General features: G+C 40.3%; 1 protein-coding gene across 2 annotated transcripts in view; it reads right to left on the bottom strand.

Annotated features, from left to right (window-relative positions):
- Positions 1–18,789, bottom strand: part of ZC3H12B (zinc finger CCCH-type containing 12B) — a 37,047-nt gene extending 18,258 nt beyond the window's left edge. Inside the window, exons 1-2 of one of the 2 annotated variants that reach the window (XM_083722147.1) lie at positions 18,305–18,789; positions 11,562–11,651 (exon numbers count right to left, since the gene is read on the bottom strand). The gene's annotated coding sequence lies outside the window, so the exon portion shown is untranslated. Of the gene's footprint in view, positions 1–3,228; positions 3,347–11,561; positions 11,652–18,304 lie in introns of those variants that run through there. The other variant, XM_083722148.1, reaches the window with a different exon arrangement.
- Positions 18,790–19,820: the final 1,031 nt, after the last annotated feature.

The following is a 19,820-nucleotide window of genomic DNA, read 5'->3' as shown; positions in this document are numbered from 1 at the left end:
AGCTCGGAGAGGAGGCTCAGGAGTGATTGTGTCAGCTACCCATTTCATTTCACCATCTTATAGCTAGACAGGAGCTTTGACAGGATCATCTGCATTTTCCCACTAGCAGAACATTCAATAAAAGATCAGGTCCCAAGGCAGGCCTTCAAAATGGGCCCACCACCCTTACAATATAGCCTGTTTGTTCTAATTTTAAAAGTATCCTGTTGCCATTGTTTTCTGAAACAGCAAGTGAAATGCTAAATTATTGAATAAGTGAATCCCTTCCTTAGCAATTGAGGCTAGAAATGCAAATAAGGGGAGATTCTAAGCTGACTAAACAAACTTCCACTTGCAGTCAAGTTACTATGGGACTCTTCTCATTTCCACCTCCTAGACACAAATCATGCAGTATTCCACACGCCTCTGGCTGTACAAAGACCCACACCCAAGTGTACTAGCTATTAGAATAGCAATTGGAAAAGTGTGATAATAGCAGCAGAAAAGGTCACTGTGCACAGCGTTCTGTGAATGGATGTAACCTTCACATTACTGAAAGCAGACGTCAGCATATGCAACAACTACCCTGCTCCAAGTATGACTGTGTTCCAGAAAGTTTCCTTCCAAAAAGGAAGACACAGACAACTCTGCTGTAAAATTATTTATTCTTCAAATCATGTGCCCTAAGGCAGTGGTGTGGAACTTGTGGACCTCCAGATGTTCAGTGGGGCTTCTGGACTCCCTCCCTCCCCGATTTCTGCATTTGGTATTATCTAAGTACCTTGGGCTCATTTGTGATTTACATTTCACTTCAAGGCCATTTGGAAATCATACTCAAGAAACTGGACAGATTGATGTAACTTATAGAAGTGTAATTATTTTATTTATTTTATGACTTTGAACTGCCTTCCAAAAGATGAGGGTGCATATGCTTCTACAAATATAAATTTTAAAATGCTGAGGTTCACCAAATGGATTGTTTCAGCTAAAATAAAACAAAATGTTTATTTTCACTGTAACTGAATCCTGTCAGTTACCATGAAATTTTTGAACGCTACTTAAGTTTGTGACAAATCTCAGAAGTATTTAAAAAGCATCATAGAAGATGTTTACTTCTGGGTCAGCCTTCATGAAGGTGCCCATCAAATGTATGTTTTTATGTATTGATGTCTGCTGATATCCTCAGCCTGAGTGATGTGAAGCCCCTGCCACCTTTGGACACTTAGCGTTTTATATTGCCCAAGGACACACTTCTAGGCAGAACAGAAGATACAGCTTTGTGACCAATGAAGACACTACAACAGAAAAAAGAAAGCTGAGGACAGGACTCTACACCATTGATCCTCATGGCTCATTTACCTTGAGTCAGAAGTACCTGAAGCTCCCTGAAGAGATAAGAGAAAAAACTGGTTGAGAGAAGTGACTTTATTGAAGGGCGGGGATGCTGGTTAATGATAATCAGTAACTGACGAGCTGACGTACAACTAGAGTAAAATATATTCATACGGTCATGAAGAGTTCTGTGTAAGCAAGCAAACTACCTTTTTTGTATATCATGAAGCCCTTGAATAGCAATGGAGGGTCCCTTCCATCTCAGCCTAGCAGAAATCAGGGTCACATATGACCATATAACTTACTAAGAATCAGAAATTCTCTGCCCTGGAAATTTACTTTGCCGTTTCCTCTCCCACATGGGCAAACTTATAATAGGCAATGTGGTGTAGCCAGATATCTTTGTAGAGAAATAAGGGCACATGGTTCAAGAGGAAGCATAAAACAAGCATGCGTGCACAAATCAAAAGGGAATTTTGCTACAGGGATCTGGTAGCACGCAGAGCATCCCTAAAAGAGGAGTAACTTCCACACAATTTGGGCAAGTATCTCCTGGTGTTTCTTCATTCAACTCAAGATGTGCTTCATCCCAGTTGTTATCCTCCTTGATCATTACCTATTCCTTTTTTTAAAGCTTATTTTGTGCAAGTCCTGCAGTCACTACAGACCTGTTTCCCCTGCAATTTATACTGGGTGTAGAGGAGAGGGTGATGTGTGACCCTACACAACCCCTAATATTTACAGTCACCATCAGGCTTCTCCACCTTTGTTTCGTAGGCTAAAATAAATTACTTGTGTGTGCTGCAGGGATGTAAAGCAATAACTGAACAAATCCCATACTATTAAAATAATTTAAAAACCTAAACACATAATTCTTAGCTGTGGAAGGAGATAAACAGAAATGAAATGAAAAGCAACAAAAAGGATGCTTGCACAAACATAATCTTGAAGAACGATTAAGTTGTTACCTCACCGGCTCACTAATTTACTGTTCTAGTTTTTAGTAAAGCATCACAGTGATGTAAAGTTTGAAAGTTTGTTGAACACTTGTAACATGTACCATCCAATACCTTGTTAAGTAATCATATAGTATGTTTTATCTTTACTGGTGAACTTTACACTGCGGGAGACAGTGGAAGACAGGAGTGCCTGGCGTGCTCTGGTCCAGGGGATCACGAAGAGTCGGACACGACTAAACAACAAACAACCATAAGCTATATGGATGCAGATTGACCTAATCTAAAATAAGGGGTATAAGGAGCCTGAAGGCTGCTTGTTGCAAAGGAATCTCAAGAAGGGGAGCACTTATCCGTTTCCCTGTCAGCCATATCTCCCCCAAACCTTTTCCTCAACCAGCTTTTATCCTTAAAGAATATTAAATCTCTGAGGTAAACAATGAACAAGAATACAATTAATAACACTGTGAGAAAGGGTATAAGGGTAAATACTTAACAAGCAAGGGTTAAAATACTCTTTTTCCTCCTGTCTTTTCTCTTATGCAAATTGCTCTTGCCAAGTGTTAACTTGCCGGTCCCCCAAGTGGGGCATTAGATTCTATACACTCAAAATTTAACAAAAGATCCTCTTTTTCCAGCATTAATCTTATGCACATGTACATTTTATTTTATTTTTGCAACATGCACACTTTCAACTTGTTTCCATATTTTGGGACGTCAAGCGTGGTGCAGCAATTCAGAAAAATATCTCTCCCTCCCTCTCTCTCTCTCTCTCTCTCTCTCTCACACACACACACACACACACACACACTACTTACTGAAGTCTGCCTCCTTTGAACCACAATATTATGAATAACAAGCACTTAAGATTTGTCACACATCAAAAACAAGATTTGAAAAGCAAACTACAGGGGGGAATTCATCTCCAAGCACATGTTACCGTTACTGCTAGCATACTCACTTCCACTTGCCTCTAAGAAAGCAGCAGCTTAGCTGTAACTCACATTGGTAGTAAAGAAGATAGCTCTTTGCCAAAGCAGAGCCTGTGTGCAGGGGTGTTCTATTCTTCCGACTCTGGTGACAGATTGGTGGATTGGTGTTACGAAAGCTGCTCTCTGCAGAAACACACCCACTTCCATGACTCACAGGAGTATCTTGCTTCTTCTTTTTTTAAGTGATTGTCAACTGTGGTTGAAAGACTATTAACAAGAAAATTCAGCTGTGTCATTTTTTCATTAAAAGGCGACAGGTGGGGGGAGCACTTTGATGTGAGAATCACAACTGCCTCTAAATCAGTGATTATGAGGGAGTAATTATTTAAATTGTTTTTTAAAAAATGTTGCTATAGTGCTACGACATCTTAATAAATAGGGGGAAGTTAGATCCGCACAGAAAAGACAGCTTTATCAGCCTGATTTAACATATTGACTGTATAACAAAATCAATAGGAATTTTCTAATGATAAGTTCTGATATGCAATTTGTTGCTCCCAAATGTTCTTCTGGGGGCATTTTTTTATTATTAAATCAAAGAGTTAGAATTTTTACTCAACCGTCTACAACAATAGAAGCCCATCATCAGATTCAATAGTATCTGGCATGGCAGATCCCTGTGCCTGGATCCCACATAGTTCCAAATATCATGTAAAGGATGGAATCACATGGAAATCATCCACATCAGTCAGCAACCTGTATTAGCACAGTGGTTGTAAGGATATGGCATGGGTATCACTCATGTGACCAGCTTGTTCCACATGGAACAGAAATGTGTTTTTCTCTAAAATGCAAGAGTTGAAAAAAATCTGGAAAATTTAGTTAACTATTTGCACCACAAACTTCAAAAAAAGCATTCCACTTTAGATGACCGTTAAGTCTCTGTCACATCTAAGCTTTAGCCTTTACAAAATTTGATCAAAATTATTATTAGCTATCATAATCATACTATTATTTGGTGGTAGTAGGGAATCCCTCAAACCTCAGGTTAAAACTGACACCATCAAGGGAACATATACCAAAGGGGATTCCTATGGGATTTTAAAATCTATTATTATTATTATTATTATTATTATTATTATTATTATTATTATTACCACTACTACTACTACATTCTTCAGGGCCACTAAAAAGCCTGGGGTAGCTAACACAATGCTCTTCAGAGGTTGTGAACTACAACTCCTTTATTACCGACTCTGATTGGAGGTGATGGGAATTGGAGTCTAAAACATCTAGAGGGCATCAGGTTGGTTACCCCTACCATTGCTATTTGTTTTTAAGTAGTCCTCAAGAGCTTTGCAAGAAATTTTTTGAACTCCCTGAAACTTTTTTGAACTTCCTGAAAGAGAATGGTGGGAGGAAGAGATTCTCTTTCTCCAAGTCGTAAGCACCTGCTTCTGTTCAATTTTTCCATGGCTCTCCTCTGCCATCAGGAAAAAACGCATAATTTCTCCAAGAGAACAGAAAGAGTTTGTCTAAACTAAAGGGCAATGTGTTTCTCAATGATGTGAGAAAATGAGCTGTAGCTGGTGTGAGACAGTGGAGAGAGGGCAGGAAGTGTATCCAATTGGGTATCATTCTAGCTTTAAAATACATTTCCGACTAGTAAGTTTGCCTGTGCTGATTTCCTACTACTTTCATGAATGGTGGTCATCACACTAAATTCCTACCTAATACTTATTTGCATAATGATATCCCCAAGCACTAACAGAGCAAGTGTAAGAACATAAGAAGAGCCTTTTGCATCAGGCCAAAGCCAGTTGCCCATCCAGTCCAGCATCCTGTTCTCACAGTGGCCATCCAGATGCTTGTGGGAATCCTGCAAGCTGGATTCAAGCACAATAACCCTCTCCCCTCCTGTAGTTTCCAGCAACTGGTATTCAGAAGCATTGAAGCCTTCAACTGCAATGGCACAGCACTGCTATCATGGCTAGCAGCATCCATGCTGCATGCATAACTCAATTGTTCCTAAAATATTAGAAGCCTTGCTCTCCAAGCCATGCTACTCAACTATACTGAAATTCTAATGCACATGACATATTACAGAACAATATAAGCTCCCAAAGGGATGGGGCTCTTCCCCAGTGAATCTACTGCCTAAATTTCAAATGGGGAAAAGACAGAGAAATGAAGCGTGAGCAAATGCACCCTACATGTGTTTCTGCTGCAGATGAGACTTCCTAGCCAAAGGATTTACAGGAAAAGGTGGGCTGAAGAGCAGGGGGCAATTAGATTATCAAACAGGGTGGGGAAAGTTGGTTAAGGAAGCAGAAGACTTTTTGGCAGGTGTTAAGAGTTAGAGCTTGCTATAATGAATCGTTTGACAGGCAAGTAAAACTTTCGCTTTGGAAATGCAGCATCATATGGCAGGCTACAAATGTACTACATCTGCTTACAGAATAGAACAGATAAACCATATTTTTATTTCTATAAGATGTCCCCATGTACAAGACACCCCCTATTTTGGGGGACCCTGATTTAAGAAAATGGGGGGAGATACTATCAGTGTATAAGACGAGCCCAGATTCTGAACATTATTTTAGAGTAAAAAAAATAGTCTTATACACAGAAAAGTATGGTAATTGCTATGTTTACCTCTTGCTTGCTCCTTCTTCCCATACTGTTTTTATCTATATGGCATACCTAATGCTCAGCAAGCTTCTTTCTCCCTTCCCTTTTCATCGAGGTAGGGAACCTGTGGTCTTCAAACTAATTTCATGTCTGTGGGGGGAGCCCAAATGAAGAGAAGGGTGAAGAAATAAAACCAAAACAGATGGTGATGGAAAGTGAACAGGGAAGAAGCCCCGTGTAAGTGGTCAGTTGATATTTCTGGCCAGAACAATCTTAACAACTTTCTATTCCCAAACAGACCTGCCAAGATGTTGAGATGTGAAGTTCATGGTAGGGCTGTGTGATGTCTGGTATTCAAGATGGTGATGTATCAAAAGCTAAACATCATGATATCACAATGTCTGAAATAAGGTTGGAACTATGTAAACACCAGAAAATAAAAACAAAAACATTTCTCCCTCCTTTTTTGCCAGTGGGGGTGGGAGGGAAGAAAAAGGAAGGAACACATAAGGAAGTATAGGGTTGGGGGAACAAATGTGTGAGAAAGCAAAGGGGCGAGGGGAGAATTGGGGAGAGTTCGAGGATAGGGAGGAGAAAATAGGGAACATTACGAGGGGGTGAGACACAGACATCCACACGGACACAGAAGGCAAGAATGGAGGAAAGGGGCTTAAACAACAGGGCAAGGTTTATTTTTATTTTTTTAAACACAGAGGTAAATAACCCCAGTGTATTTTTCCACAGGACAAGCAGTGGTTTCCAAGTGCGCCCTGGCTGAGCGCAGCAGCTATTCAAAAGGCAGGGTTGGGCAGCAACATGGGGGACAGGCTTTGGGGAGATGAAGCAGAAAGACCTTCCTGCTTTTCAAAGACCTCAGAAGAGCTTGAGTATCAGGAGGCGCCCCCAGGCAGGTCCTGCTGGCAAAGAGAGTCCAAAAGGAGAAAAGAAGGGGAAAGGGGGCTCCCAGAAAGAAGCCCAGAGACAGATTGGACCGGCATCTCCTTCAAGCATGTACCAGCCCGGTACCAGTGCTTTAAAAAAGATGCTTGTGACATCTATATTGCTAAGTTTCTGGGTGGGCTGCTTTCTTCAGCGCCTGCTCTTGTGGTTTGCTGCCCCCTCCAGGAGGCAAGGAAGAGCTGAGGCAGTACAGCAATGGGGTGACAAGAATCATGAGAAGTGATGACTAGCTTCAAGGTTTTCCCCACATCATGATTTTTTACATAGTATTTGAGTTTGGTTTAAAAACAAACAAACAACAGTGCTATCAGACAAGTGTTCAACTGCATGACATCATTCTGGCCAAAGGAGGGAAAGGCTAGAGCTTGAGAGACCAACAGGGCACCCAATAGGAAGTCCTGGGGCTGAACAAGTCTTGAACACTGTAGGTAGGTCCAGTTGGGCCTCACTGAACAATGGAGAATATTCCTAGCCACATATTTTTTCAGCAGGAGTCCATTCTGACCTGGGGCTTTGAGGTTTTTTTTGCAATGTGTTTTCTTGACACAAAATTTAGTTGCTAGCTAAGAGATCAACATCTTTGAATGACAGGTCAGTGGAAGGATAGAGATTTCCAGTTATTTCCCTAACCCTACTTCCCAATTTCTCATTCATCTCTGAAGTCCCTGCCACAGGCAAGCCAAGTCTACTTTTCTTTTGCAAACATGGCCTTGCTCACCATACCACATTATCCAGGTCCTGAGAAAGAGGTCAGGAACATGTGCCCTGTCAAGGCACAAAATCCCCTGCTATTTTTATTTTATCTTTTAACCAAGACAAGTAGAGATTCTCTGCTCCCTCTTGCTGACCCATCGAATTAACACCTTCTGCAACTGAAAATGTGAAGTGAAATAAATGTGATCAACTTTTGCATTATCTCTAGCATATCTCTTTCATGAGCTACCAAGCAATCCTTTAGTTTCCCCTCCATATTTAATTGTTGCTGCTATATATTGCTTGCTAATACTGAAGTAAGCAGAATTTTTAAAATGCCTTTAAATGCCACCAAAACTATTACTTGGAAATGGGTAAATTCTTCCCCATCTGTAAGTAACAGACTAAAAGATAGTAAGAGACAGTAATAAAAATAAAATCATCTCCAATTATGCAAAATTTCATAACTTTGGAGCTATTATAGCCTTCCTTATATAAAATACATATTTAAATAGCAGTTTAAGGAAGAAAAAACCCTTCCAATTTGTAACGTGAAAATATCTCACTCAAATAGGGAAACTTTGCACTACAGCTTTAAACGTTTAAGCCTCTAATGTCCATTGCTTAGCAACCGGGCATCCTTACCTAAACACCGTTTTTCAGCAGAGTCACGACTGACTGGTGGGGCTGATAATGCAATTCAAAAAGAACAAGTGTTCCCAAAGCACTTGAATTCTGTTCACATAGTACTGTACCTCAAGTATCAATACACCTTTCTGTGTAATAAAATAAAAATGCTTTCCCAGTAATTATATACCACAACAGGATTTTAACAGGATGAAAAATAATAATTTTTCAATTGCACAATTTGAGCTCCAGTTCTTAGAAGAATTAAGGCATAAAGGCAGATAATCATTGTTCACAACACTGTTTTATCCTGATACAAAGTACATTTAAAAGACCATTTTATGAAGAAGGCATTTGATTTACATGCTGATAATTTAAACTTTTTCAAGCAGCCCATAATCACTCAGAGTCCAGCGAAATCATTAGGAATTTTTCAGTCACAAATTATGAGAAACCAGTTTCTGTTTCAAAAGCAACCAATCACAAGGAAAAAGAAATACTGTAATGTGAATATAAGTTCTTCACAGGCCAAGACTATGTATTAAATTATAGGTTTGGAATTTCATTCAACAACAGAAGACTATGACCAGAGTCATATGTTACTTGAGTAGCAATATTTGGATCCCACCTTGCCGAAGTAATGTGTGAAGGATAGACTCATGCAAAAAATGGATGGGGAACCACATATTGCAGGATGACAACTCCCATCATCCCTAACTATTGACCATACTGGCTGGACTGAGGGGAGTTGATGTCTAACAACATATGAAGAATCAAAGGTTTCCCACCTCTGCTGTAAGAGAATGGTCACGCACTGCCAAAAGTAGTGCCAGCAACCCATACTGGGACAGCAATGGTTATAGACATGGAACATGGGTACCTCTTATGCAACAGCCTGCCCCACAGGACTCCATCGCTCAAATGTTATTGGAGTGATGTGGGATTCTGCCAGAGAACTGGCAATCTCATTGAGACAGAAAGAGTATAAAGTTGATCAGAACTTTAATCAATTATCTGCACCACAAACTTCAAAAACATTTCATTCCAGATAATTCTTATTCCTTCATTAAAAAAACTAGGCTTTTGCTACTACAGAATTTGGCCTAAATTATTCATATCATCATATTATTAGGAGAAAGATCACTAACCCCAGGAAAAATTGACAGCATTCATTAACGAAATCTATAGAAAAGGAATTTCTATGGGGTTGGAATTTTGTGTGTGTGTGTGTGTTTTGCTTGTTTTGTACTCATTAACTAGTACAGTGGTACCTAGGGTTAAGAACTTAATTCGTTCTACAGGTCTGTTCTTAATCTGAAACTGTTCTTAACCTGAAGCACCACTTCAGGGGCCTCCCGCTGCTGCCACGCTGCCGCTGCATGATTTCTGTTCTCATCCTGAAGCAAAGTTCTTAACCCGAGGTACTATTTCTGGGTTAGTGGACTCTGTAACCTGAAGCGTATGTAACCCGAGGTACCACTGTATTTAGAGCCACAAAATGCCTATTCCCACCACCATAACCCTCAAGAATTTTTCAAAAAAAAAAAAATGCACTTCTTAAAATAAGGGAGGGATCTATTTCTTCAATCTAATTATCTTACACACCTATCTCCAATTTTTGCATCAGGAAGAAACATGATTCCAAGAGAACTGAAAACGGTGCATGTCTAAAAGATGAGGCAATGGCTTGAGAAAAGGGGCGATTCATGACTCATATTGCATACAGAAGGAGGCTAGCCAGGAGCAAATATTTATTTATTGTATTTATATCCCACCTTTTCCTCCAATGAGTTCAATGTGATGTACATGGTTCTCCCCCTCCTTGTTTAATTTACTCTCCTAGATCTAAAATATTACTGTACCTCTACCACACAAGTTTGCATTTGATAATTTCCTACTGAAGATGGCATCACACAAAATTTTTACCTAACACTTATTTGCATGCTTGAAACTACTAGCACTAAACAAACAGCTGCTACACATTCCATGGTTCATGTCTCAATGTGAATTCTAAATTAAAAAACAAACAAACCTGAGAGATATTCCTAATATTTGCATACCAACTTTAATGGACACGAAACAACCATTTTTTAAAAAAAAGATACCGTACACAGTTTTGTTTGATTTGTTAAATTGTCTAGCGTTAATAATGCAAATAGCATAATCCCTCTATCCAAATCTTTTGTTCCTTAAGCACAGACAGGTGGTAACATACGTATTCTCTTAATTCACTTTTGCCCATCAGGGAAAAAATGTATTTAAAGGATACAAGAACGCTGACAGACTACAAAGGCTGCAGTCCTACACTGCATTCAAAGAGGTTTTAATTATGTGATTGAATCCCCCATCTTAACGTCACTATTCTACATCAAGCTGTCCCCTTGGTTGCCTGGGAAAGGACAACAAACTAAAACCTACTTCTCATAAACCTCAGATAATGCAGTAAGCTTATGTCTTTACTGCAACACTTCTGGCTCCAGCTGCGGGGGCTCATATGATTGAATACTCCTCAGGACCACCACCACTCAATAAACAATTATCTGAACTATACACTAGTAGCCAAAATTGTGGAAACCTTCCAGAGAAAGTGTATTTCCGAGGTTTGATGGCTCATAACACCATTTTTTTTTTTTTAGTAATACCATAAAATTATATATCAATGGAAAGATAATTTATGATCAGGGTATATTTAAGGGAAGCTAATAGAGAAGAAAGAGATAAAAACATGCTTTCTTCAAGAAGTGGAATCGCTAAGAAAATACTACATTTGCCCAGGGTGGGCACAATGGTTTCCCAAGAAAAGAAAAGAAAAGAAAAGAAAAGAAAAGAAAAGAAAAGAAAAGAAAAGAAAAGAAAAGAAAAGAAAAGAAACACTCTCCCCTTGGAGCCCTCACAATGAAATCTAGGCCTGTACTGAGAGCGGAATTTAAGCAGAACCTGCCTCCTAGTGGAAAGAAGGGAGGACAACTTCAGTATCTAGACCACTGGAGAGGGACAAGTAGGAAGATCAATTTAAAAGTTGAATTTCTTAATATATCAATTAAAGTGTTCATACATGCTAGGAACAGATGGTACAGTCAATATCTTGCCCCAAGCGGCATTCCTACTTGTGGCTCTATAGTTGAGATTGTCCCAAGATAGCCGTTAGTACCTTATTAAAGAGAGAATACTTTCCCAGTACAGTACATCCTGTCATGATTGCTAGACAGATATCATGAGATGCACTGGAGCCATCAAGCTTGCCATGAGCAAATTTACTTCACACTAGGTGAGCCAGCTCACCATTTCAAGCAGCAAGGATTGTGTCTGCATGGCTATAAACTTAAGTTTCAAGTAGACATGACAGCTGGAGTGTCCAGCTGGAGTGTCCACTAACAAATAAAAAGTTTGTAGTTAAGAATCAAGTGACATTAAGACATTGTACATTTTCAAACAAAATAATTTAACTTACAGTTAAAGCTGGTCTCTTATATTTCTTAAAGTGCCAGAATCATATCTTGGGTCTCTATACTTCAGGCATACATGGCGGCTACAAACATTCCTAATTTAAAAAAAAGGAAAGGAAGTTTAAAAAACACAGACCTAACTAAACCAAACAGCAGATATCAGTAACAGCACATATTTAGATTTGCTTTCAAATATTTGTCGAAGATGATATTTTGAACCACTTCATCTCTCACTAAATGTTACATAGACACAAGGGGAGAAACCTTAAATTAGAATATTGTAATATACTATATCAATAGTATATTCTATCAGCCAGCCAGTGCCAAACAGAAAGCCAAGTTTTCATTTCCAGGTCTGAGTTTGAGGTGGACACTGCCTTTATATTTTGCTCTCTGAAAATAAGCACAACTGTGAAGATGATCCTTGCTGGCGTTCAACTTGAAACTAGAGTGTGAGGCTAGGAACTACCCCAAATTGTCACTCTTGCCAGAGGGTGATAAAACACCTGCCATAGTAAGTGGAAATGCAGACCTCTACATGCACAAATATCTGGACCATGTGCCACAAACTCATGCCATGGTGGGAGCTAGTTTTGTCATGAGGAACTACAAACTGGGAGAGCTGAAAAGTGGCACTTGTTTTAATCTTCTTGCCAGGGAGTTAAGTTTGGATTTTGAATTTTGGAATTATATGAATCCAAATCAAAGCAGAATACTTGCTTCTGCTTATCCTATTCCTCACAAAATATCTGTTCATCTTTTGCATTTGTATACAAAGTATTACAAAGGCACAGTAAGTCTTGAGTTGCTTCTCTTTCAAAAAGAAACTGATCTTTTACAATGCTACCGCAAATTTTCACCCCTAAGATGAGGAGAAAGGTGAAACATTTTGAGTTTGCTCAAAAAAATATAAATTCTATCACTTCAAATGTATGACCCTGAGCTCAATGCATCATCTCTTGTATTCTATCCAGAGGATGTGGTGTCAATCTTTTGTTAGAAAGCATCCTATTTATTATTTGCTTTTGTAATTATGTAGATATTATGACACATTTTTAAAATTTTACTGCTTTTGATAAGATTTAATCTGAATCAACCATAGCTAGAACAGGCTACTCTCAACACGCCCAAGGGCATTTCAAGGATATTTCTGCACAGACTTTTTTTTTTTGAGGAAGGGGTAGATTTTCTTTTCTCAACCACAAGCTATTCAAACAAAACAGGTATCATAGAATGTTTCAATTCCATGTTTTACTTTGTGGTGTAGAAGACTGTGTGCTCTTATAAATTGCTTAAGAGTTTTTAGGTTAAGCAGGAAAAACATTTATGGACAACCACCTCCACCCAACAGCAAACTATACAAGTTGTAATGAAGAAGAAAGCACCTCAGGTTATGCCTGCTCTTAGCAATTGGCATTCAGTTTGTCTAAGTGGCACGTCTTCTTCTGCAGGACTCTCAGATTAAAGTAGTTTGTTAAAGTACATTTGGCTTTGGATGAGTTTTCGCAACAGCTACAGATTCTTATTCTCTCACAGCCACCTCCACAGTAGAACAATAAAAATATGTGCCTTAGCACTACCTTGATAGAACTACAGCAAGAATGACAATGAGTCAGTTGCTGTTAACGGAGTTACAGAAAATGCTCCATAATATCCAAATACCGGCAGGGCTGCCATTCAGGAGGATGCAACTGTATGGAGGCAGTTCCACATGGAAAGATTCTGTGAAAGAACTCATTGTGCAATTCCACCCCAATACAAATAAATAAGGGTCGTAGTACATAGCTGAGGTTATCAGAATTACTGAAAGCCATTTCACAAAAATGGCTTGCCATATGAGCAGTCTCCCACACAGATGCATTTAGAAAAAGCTGTCACGCCATCACTTGCTGGTAAAATATATTCCTTTGATGCCAGAGCACCACTAAGTCAATTGCTTCGGGAGCCTAAAAACATAATGTGACTAGCAAATTCACACCATGTTTATCATGCTTTTATATGTGTTGGAAGCTACCCAGAGTGGCTGGTGCAACCTACCCAGATGAGCAGGGTATAAATACTAAAATATTATTATTATTTATTCTGAAAAATTCAGTTTTCCAAACCTACTAAGGTAGACCTCCACATGGAACCAGGCTTCCACACACATAGGTGAGATGAGCTTATGCAAGGATGGAGATCTACATCACTAGGTCTGACTGGATGCCCATCCCCATTCAGGGCTATTAGCCATAACAGGCCAATGTTTCAAGTCAGAAGTACTATGGGTGCAAAGATCACAATAATATTGCTATAAAACACACGGCTGAACAGAATAATATACAATTGCCCTACAGAATTGTCAGGCATATTATCTACATGTCATTTAGGTACTAGGCACAATTTCATTACTAGCAGAAAAGGAAGCAGGTTGCTTAGAAGACATCAAAGGGGTCCGTTATTTCTTTTTAATAAGAAAAAGATAAACCTTTAAAAGAGACGGAGAGGCATGGCAAAAGTTAGGCAACAGAAGGCAGCCAAAACACACAGTCTTTGTGTTGGAAGTGCTAAGTGGAACATTCAATTTTGCTCAAGTTACAGTGCAACACCTTTTCAAATTGGCTGCCTGTAGCTTCAACTGCAGATTCAGAGCATTTGGAATAAAATAAGCCTCCTCATTAAAAGGCCAAAGAAGAAAATTCATAATGTAGTCTTGGATTTCCCTACACTGGAGGTTTGGTTCACTATATGGATTATTCAACTAAATTGTTCTGGCATTATTAAAAAGAAGTGAAACAGCACAATTGTTTTCCTGTTTCCCTTCTTCTGGCACACCACAATTGCTGGAAAAGGTAATATATCAGTCAGGGATTAACATGTGGTCTAACATGTGCAAGATTCTGTCTGAAGGCAAAGATATGGTTTGCATCCTTTTTAGCCTTCCTCTTCTAAAACTGCAATCCTATGCACACTTATTTGGAAGTAAGTCTAATTGAATTTAGCAGAATTTAGTTCAAGGTAAACATGCAAGCCAATGTAAGTTGGAAACCAATAACATTTGGAGGGCACAAATTCTGCATTCCTATATTAAGGCACTTAGCATTGTGCCATCACTGCCAGTTCTGTGCTTGTCAAAATTTCTTTAAAGTTCTGGGTAGAATGATGTAGAGGTGGGATGCCAAACACAAAGCCCAAGATTGTACTGCTACATTGGATCTAGTTTTGTAGGTACCATTCAACTACAAACCAAACAACAATTCTGACTAAGTTAATAGCTCTCTGGATAAAGTTCTAGAAAGAATTTCAGTTCAAGTTCTGCAATTTCAGAACTTTTGCAGAAAGTTACTGTGAAAATACAGCAAAAGCACATGGATAAAATTCATTTACCAAATCACCAGGTTATATTTGACCTAACTAATGGCAACAGACTCCAAAGCTGATTCTTCCAGTTAACAGTGTGCCACAAGAAGGGATTAAGAAGGTACAGAACAACAAAGGTAAACAAAGGCTTGTGGGAAGAAAGGCAAAATGGGAAGAAACAAAACAGGCGCTGTTTATACTGAGTACTAGTTCTCTGAAGTGTTCATATTGACCACAAATTGTCATTTGGATGTCAATGTGGGCTAAGTAGATATGTGAAAAAATATAATTCATGCTTATAATAAACAGTCTACAAAACTACTTCACTCCACACACAAATGCACTCTAATGAGCTTGCTAAAGAGTAAAAAAAAATAGCATATTTTAAAATGTGACTGAAGTAAGTAATCAGGTTAAATCTTTGAACAATACAAAGTATTAACACTGGGGTTCTTTTTAAATGTTGTATCTCATGTTCTGAAACCTATAAAAATATTGTTCTGCAAAATTTTTGAGTAACTGCACACAGCAGTGTTTATATTCCCTCAGAAGAGTCCTGTTAGTTGACACTAAAGATGCATCAAATCCAACAGCCCATTTTCTACAGTGGCCAGGCAAGTGCTTCTAGGAAGCACACAAGCAAGGAATACAGGCCATAACCCTCCCCTGGTGGGATTTAGTATTATGGGAGAGTGAGAATTTTTTTATAAACCTCCATGATGGTCTCCTTTCTAAACTAAGTTCCAAATGCTTGTCTTTCTTTTTGATGAACCTGTTCAAACCTGAATCATTTGATAATTTCAGTTCTTTGCTGTCCACTTTGAGATGTGGTGACCTGTACAAAGTATTTTAAATGTAAGTTTTATAAAGGCATTGCGATACTATCCATTTTGTTTTCAGTTTCTTCCCTAACAATTCCTAATAAAGAACTCACCTTTTTTCAGTAACAGACCACACAGATTTGTTGTTTACAGTAAGCGCCCAACCACAGCTCAAAGATCTCTTCTCTAGGGATAGAGTGAATAAATGAAAGGACACATTTCAGGGCAGGGGGTTGTGTCCCAAGGTCAATCACTTTGCACAATCTTATGTTGTATTTTATATGCCATTTTGATGTCCATTCATCCGTTCTTGAGATAATCCTTTTGGAATTCTTCATGGTCTACTTTGAGCTTCTTGAATAATTTGGTACCCCTTTAAGATTTCTAATGATTCTATGTTCTGTAGCATGCAGAGAAACAACTATAAAATAACCTTCCTTGTTCTTTCTATAGATTTTGCATGCAGCAATAAGTGGATATCATTCATGTTCACCATTGCATCAGCTGAAGGATCAAGCCAAAAGCCCATCTAAACCACACCCCATTTTCCAGAGGCTAGACAGATGCTTTTGGGACTACTGAAGGCATGATTAGATCAGTCCACTGCTCCTCCACTGCTCCAGTGTTTAGAAAAATATTACCTATGAACCTAGATTCCAAATAGCTACAAAAGCCAATAGCTGAACTTAGACTTATCCCCACATAATTATCATAGTTGGAAGGAACCTTGGAAGTAATCAAATCCAATCTTTATTGTTACAGTCCATGACCAGCACCCTCTAAAGTAATCTAATCCAGTCTTCTTCAGCCTTAGATGTTAGTCTACAACAGCCTTAGTTGTTGAACTGCACCTTCCATCATTCCTGAACACTAGCAAAAAATGGATGGGAATGATGCAGAGCAGCAACAACTGGAGACCCAAGGTTCAAGAATACGGATGTAGTTCAACCTTCTACTCAATGCAGAATGCAACCACAGCATCCCTGATAGATTGGCATCTAGCGTCAGCAAAAAAAGAGTCCCGAGATAATATATTACATTGCTGAACAACTCTTACCATAGTTTGTTTCTCCTAATGTTCTGCAAAAATATGCTTCCCTGCAATTTCCACCCAGTAATCTGCCCCAGAAACACATGGCATTCACCCACCTCCCTAAAATCTCCCCATGCCAGTTAGTCATGTCAATAACTCTGTAAACAAGAAACAGCGCCTGATTTTTCCTTTTCCTCTTCCCTCCCAATCCTGCTTCCTTTTGTGCTGTGTCTGTTCAGAATGAAAGCATGAACTGTTATGACTGACATTTGGAAGCAGAAATGGCAGCAGGGGTTATGGCTGAAGAATGGTGTGAAAGCACCTTAAATAAAATACAACAAATAATAACCTTACAATTGCTAATTATTGTTTTTAAGTTACTTCAAATTCCCAGCAGCACCCAGCAGCATACTATATCTAACCCTAGAGGGTCCTGCTGAGTTATTTGCTTTAATCTTTTACACCCTAACCAGCTTTCCATAGATATTTCCAGATTGCAAGCTGAGGACAGACCTCTATTTTGCACCTAAGAATTTACTTAAACATATAACCCAACATTTCCATGTAAAAATTCACATGGTTAGCAATAAAATATATGCTAATTAAATAAAATCAATATATAAAAAATTGGCACTATTACAGGTGCCACATAATACCTACTCTGCATTTGTAAGAACCTGATTGTTTAGTGTGGTGGCACCTACACTTTGGAACTCCCTGCCTGTTGAAATCAAGCAGCCGCCTTCACTGTACTATTTTCGGCGCCTGTTAAAAATATTCTTGTTTAGACAAGCCTCCCTGATGCTTAGAAAGTTGAGGTAATTTGGTATTTTAACGTTTGCATATTTTAAAGTGGGGCTCTGAATCTTTCTTGATTTTACAATTTCATGTTTTTGTAAACCACTTTGAGGGGGGGGGGTTTAAAAAAATGAGTGGTGCACAATTTTTTAAAATAAATAAATACTGAACAACAAAATTTAAAGAGCGTTGGGGGTGTATGGCAGAAGGTAAGAGACCTTACCATCATAAATATATTAAAAAAACAGTAAGCCTGCAACTTGAGGGGGGGCGTTTAAATTCCAGGGATCGTGCTTAACGCTAAAATCATGTACTGTATAGTCAAAACACATTGGATTCAATGGTGTGGGGGCTTACCAAAGTTTTTCCCCCCAGGCGCCTACCCTTCTGTTTCTTCCTTTTGGGGGTTTGCTTGGTTTGGTGTGCTTTTTTGCCAAGTTGCGGACTAACAGAACAGAAATAAATGAGCAACGATTACGATCTCAACACGCACAAGCACACAAAACCCTAAATAAGCGCGGACAAGCTCCCTAGCCCCTCAAAAGGGAAATGCTCTTTTGAAACCCCAAGTGCTGCATGTGGGCAGGCAGGCAGGCAGGTACACTGCCCCTGCAACGGGAAGCTCTCCCAAGCCACGAGAAAGCCTCGACGCCCCCCCTCCCGGGTCTACCGCGGACGAAGGGGAAGGAGGAGAGGCGACGACCTTTCTCCACCCCACTCCTCCCGAAGGTGAGGCTGGCAGGCGCCGGGTACCCACCTGTCCCGGAGGCCGCTTTGCCGCACAGAGCCTCCGCCCTCCTCACCGGTCTCTTCCTGGGCGCAGCGGCGGCGTCTCTGCTTGGGGGGCCCCGCCGCGGCCGCTCCCGCCCCGCGGCGCCCACAGCATGAGGGATGGGGCGAGGGCGTCCTTCCCGGACGAGGAGGCGGGGAAGCGGCCCCCGGACGGAGCAGGAGGTGGAGGAGCCGGCCCAGCCTGGCCTGGCCTCCGCCGCCGCCGCCGCTTCTTCGCGGCTACTGCTGAGGCTGCTCCTCAGAAAGGCCGCTCGGGCGCCGTCTCTTAGCAACCGCGCCCGGGCCCCTCCCGCTCCTGAGAAAGAGGCGGCGGCGGATTCGGCTTGGCCGAGAAGATGCTATCGCGCCGTCTGCGCAGGCGCGGGCACCCGCTAAGCTGCCGCTGGCCCGTGCGCGATTCCGGCGTGCGCTGCCTAGGAGGTTAGCAAGGGGGCTGCTTGCTTCAGGACTGGGCTGCTGCAGTGCGCTCAATGGGTGGCTGGGACGGCGGAGAAGGAGTAGGGAGGAGCGAGCTGCTGTTGGTGCAGGATGCTGCAGCACAATTGCTGACCCTGTTAGCTTGTGCTCGGAGGTCTGCGCTGGCCGCCGGTTCGCAACCGGGCTAAGTTCAAGGTGTCCGTCTATAAGAAGCCGTTAACAACTTAGGACAGGTTTGCCTATGAGGCCACCTTCCCGGCATAATGCACCCACTCAGCCACTTCAGTCAACAGAATTGGCATTGATAGAGGTGCTGCAGGATACCTGTTCCACATTTCTAGTAACTTGATCTATTGTTGTTATTATTTATTAAATTTCTATACCACCCTTCATCCCAGGATCACAGGGTGGTTTACAATATAAAAATACAAAAATATATAACAGGCAAAAACAGTACCCCCACCCCAGTTTAAAAGTTCATGGATTGTTTAAATAGCTGAAGGCCTGGGAGAAGAGGAATATTTTTGCCTGGCATCTAAATATATGGGTTGAAGGCAACAAATGAACCTCCCTGGGGAGAGCATCTCACAAATGGGAAGTCACTGCATAAAAGTCCATTCTCTCATGTTGCCACTCTCTAGACCTCTTGTGGATGAGGCACACAAAGAAAGGCCTCAGGTGATGATCACAGAGTCTGGGGAGATATGGCAGCTACACTTTGGAATTCCTTACCTATTGACATCAAACATGCATTTTTTCACTTTGCTCTGTTCTGCTAAAAACGTTCAGGCAAGCCCACCCAGATGTGTCAAATGCTGGTGTGTGTTTTAATCTGTTTGTAGTTTGGTGCTGATTTCTTTAATGTTTAAATAGTTCTTTGTGACGGTTACTAAGAATTTCATTGTTTCATTCTCTTTGTAAACCACTTTGAGGGTTGGGGTTTTGTTTGTTTTTTTACAATTTTATGAAATATAAACAAACAAGGTATCTCTGCTATCAGTAGATGCTAGCAACTATGGCTATGTTCTGCCCTCACTGTCAGACACAGTTGTTGCTGGCCTCCA

This window comes from Podarcis gaigeae (genome assembly GCF_964106915.1).
Source record: "Podarcis gaigeae genome assembly, chromosome: Z".
Lineage (NCBI taxonomy): Eukaryota > Metazoa > Chordata > Lepidosauria > Squamata > Lacertidae > Podarcis > Podarcis gaigeae.
The sequence above is the reverse complement of the archived record's forward strand: the minus strand, read 5'-3'. Positions and strand labels throughout refer to the sequence as shown.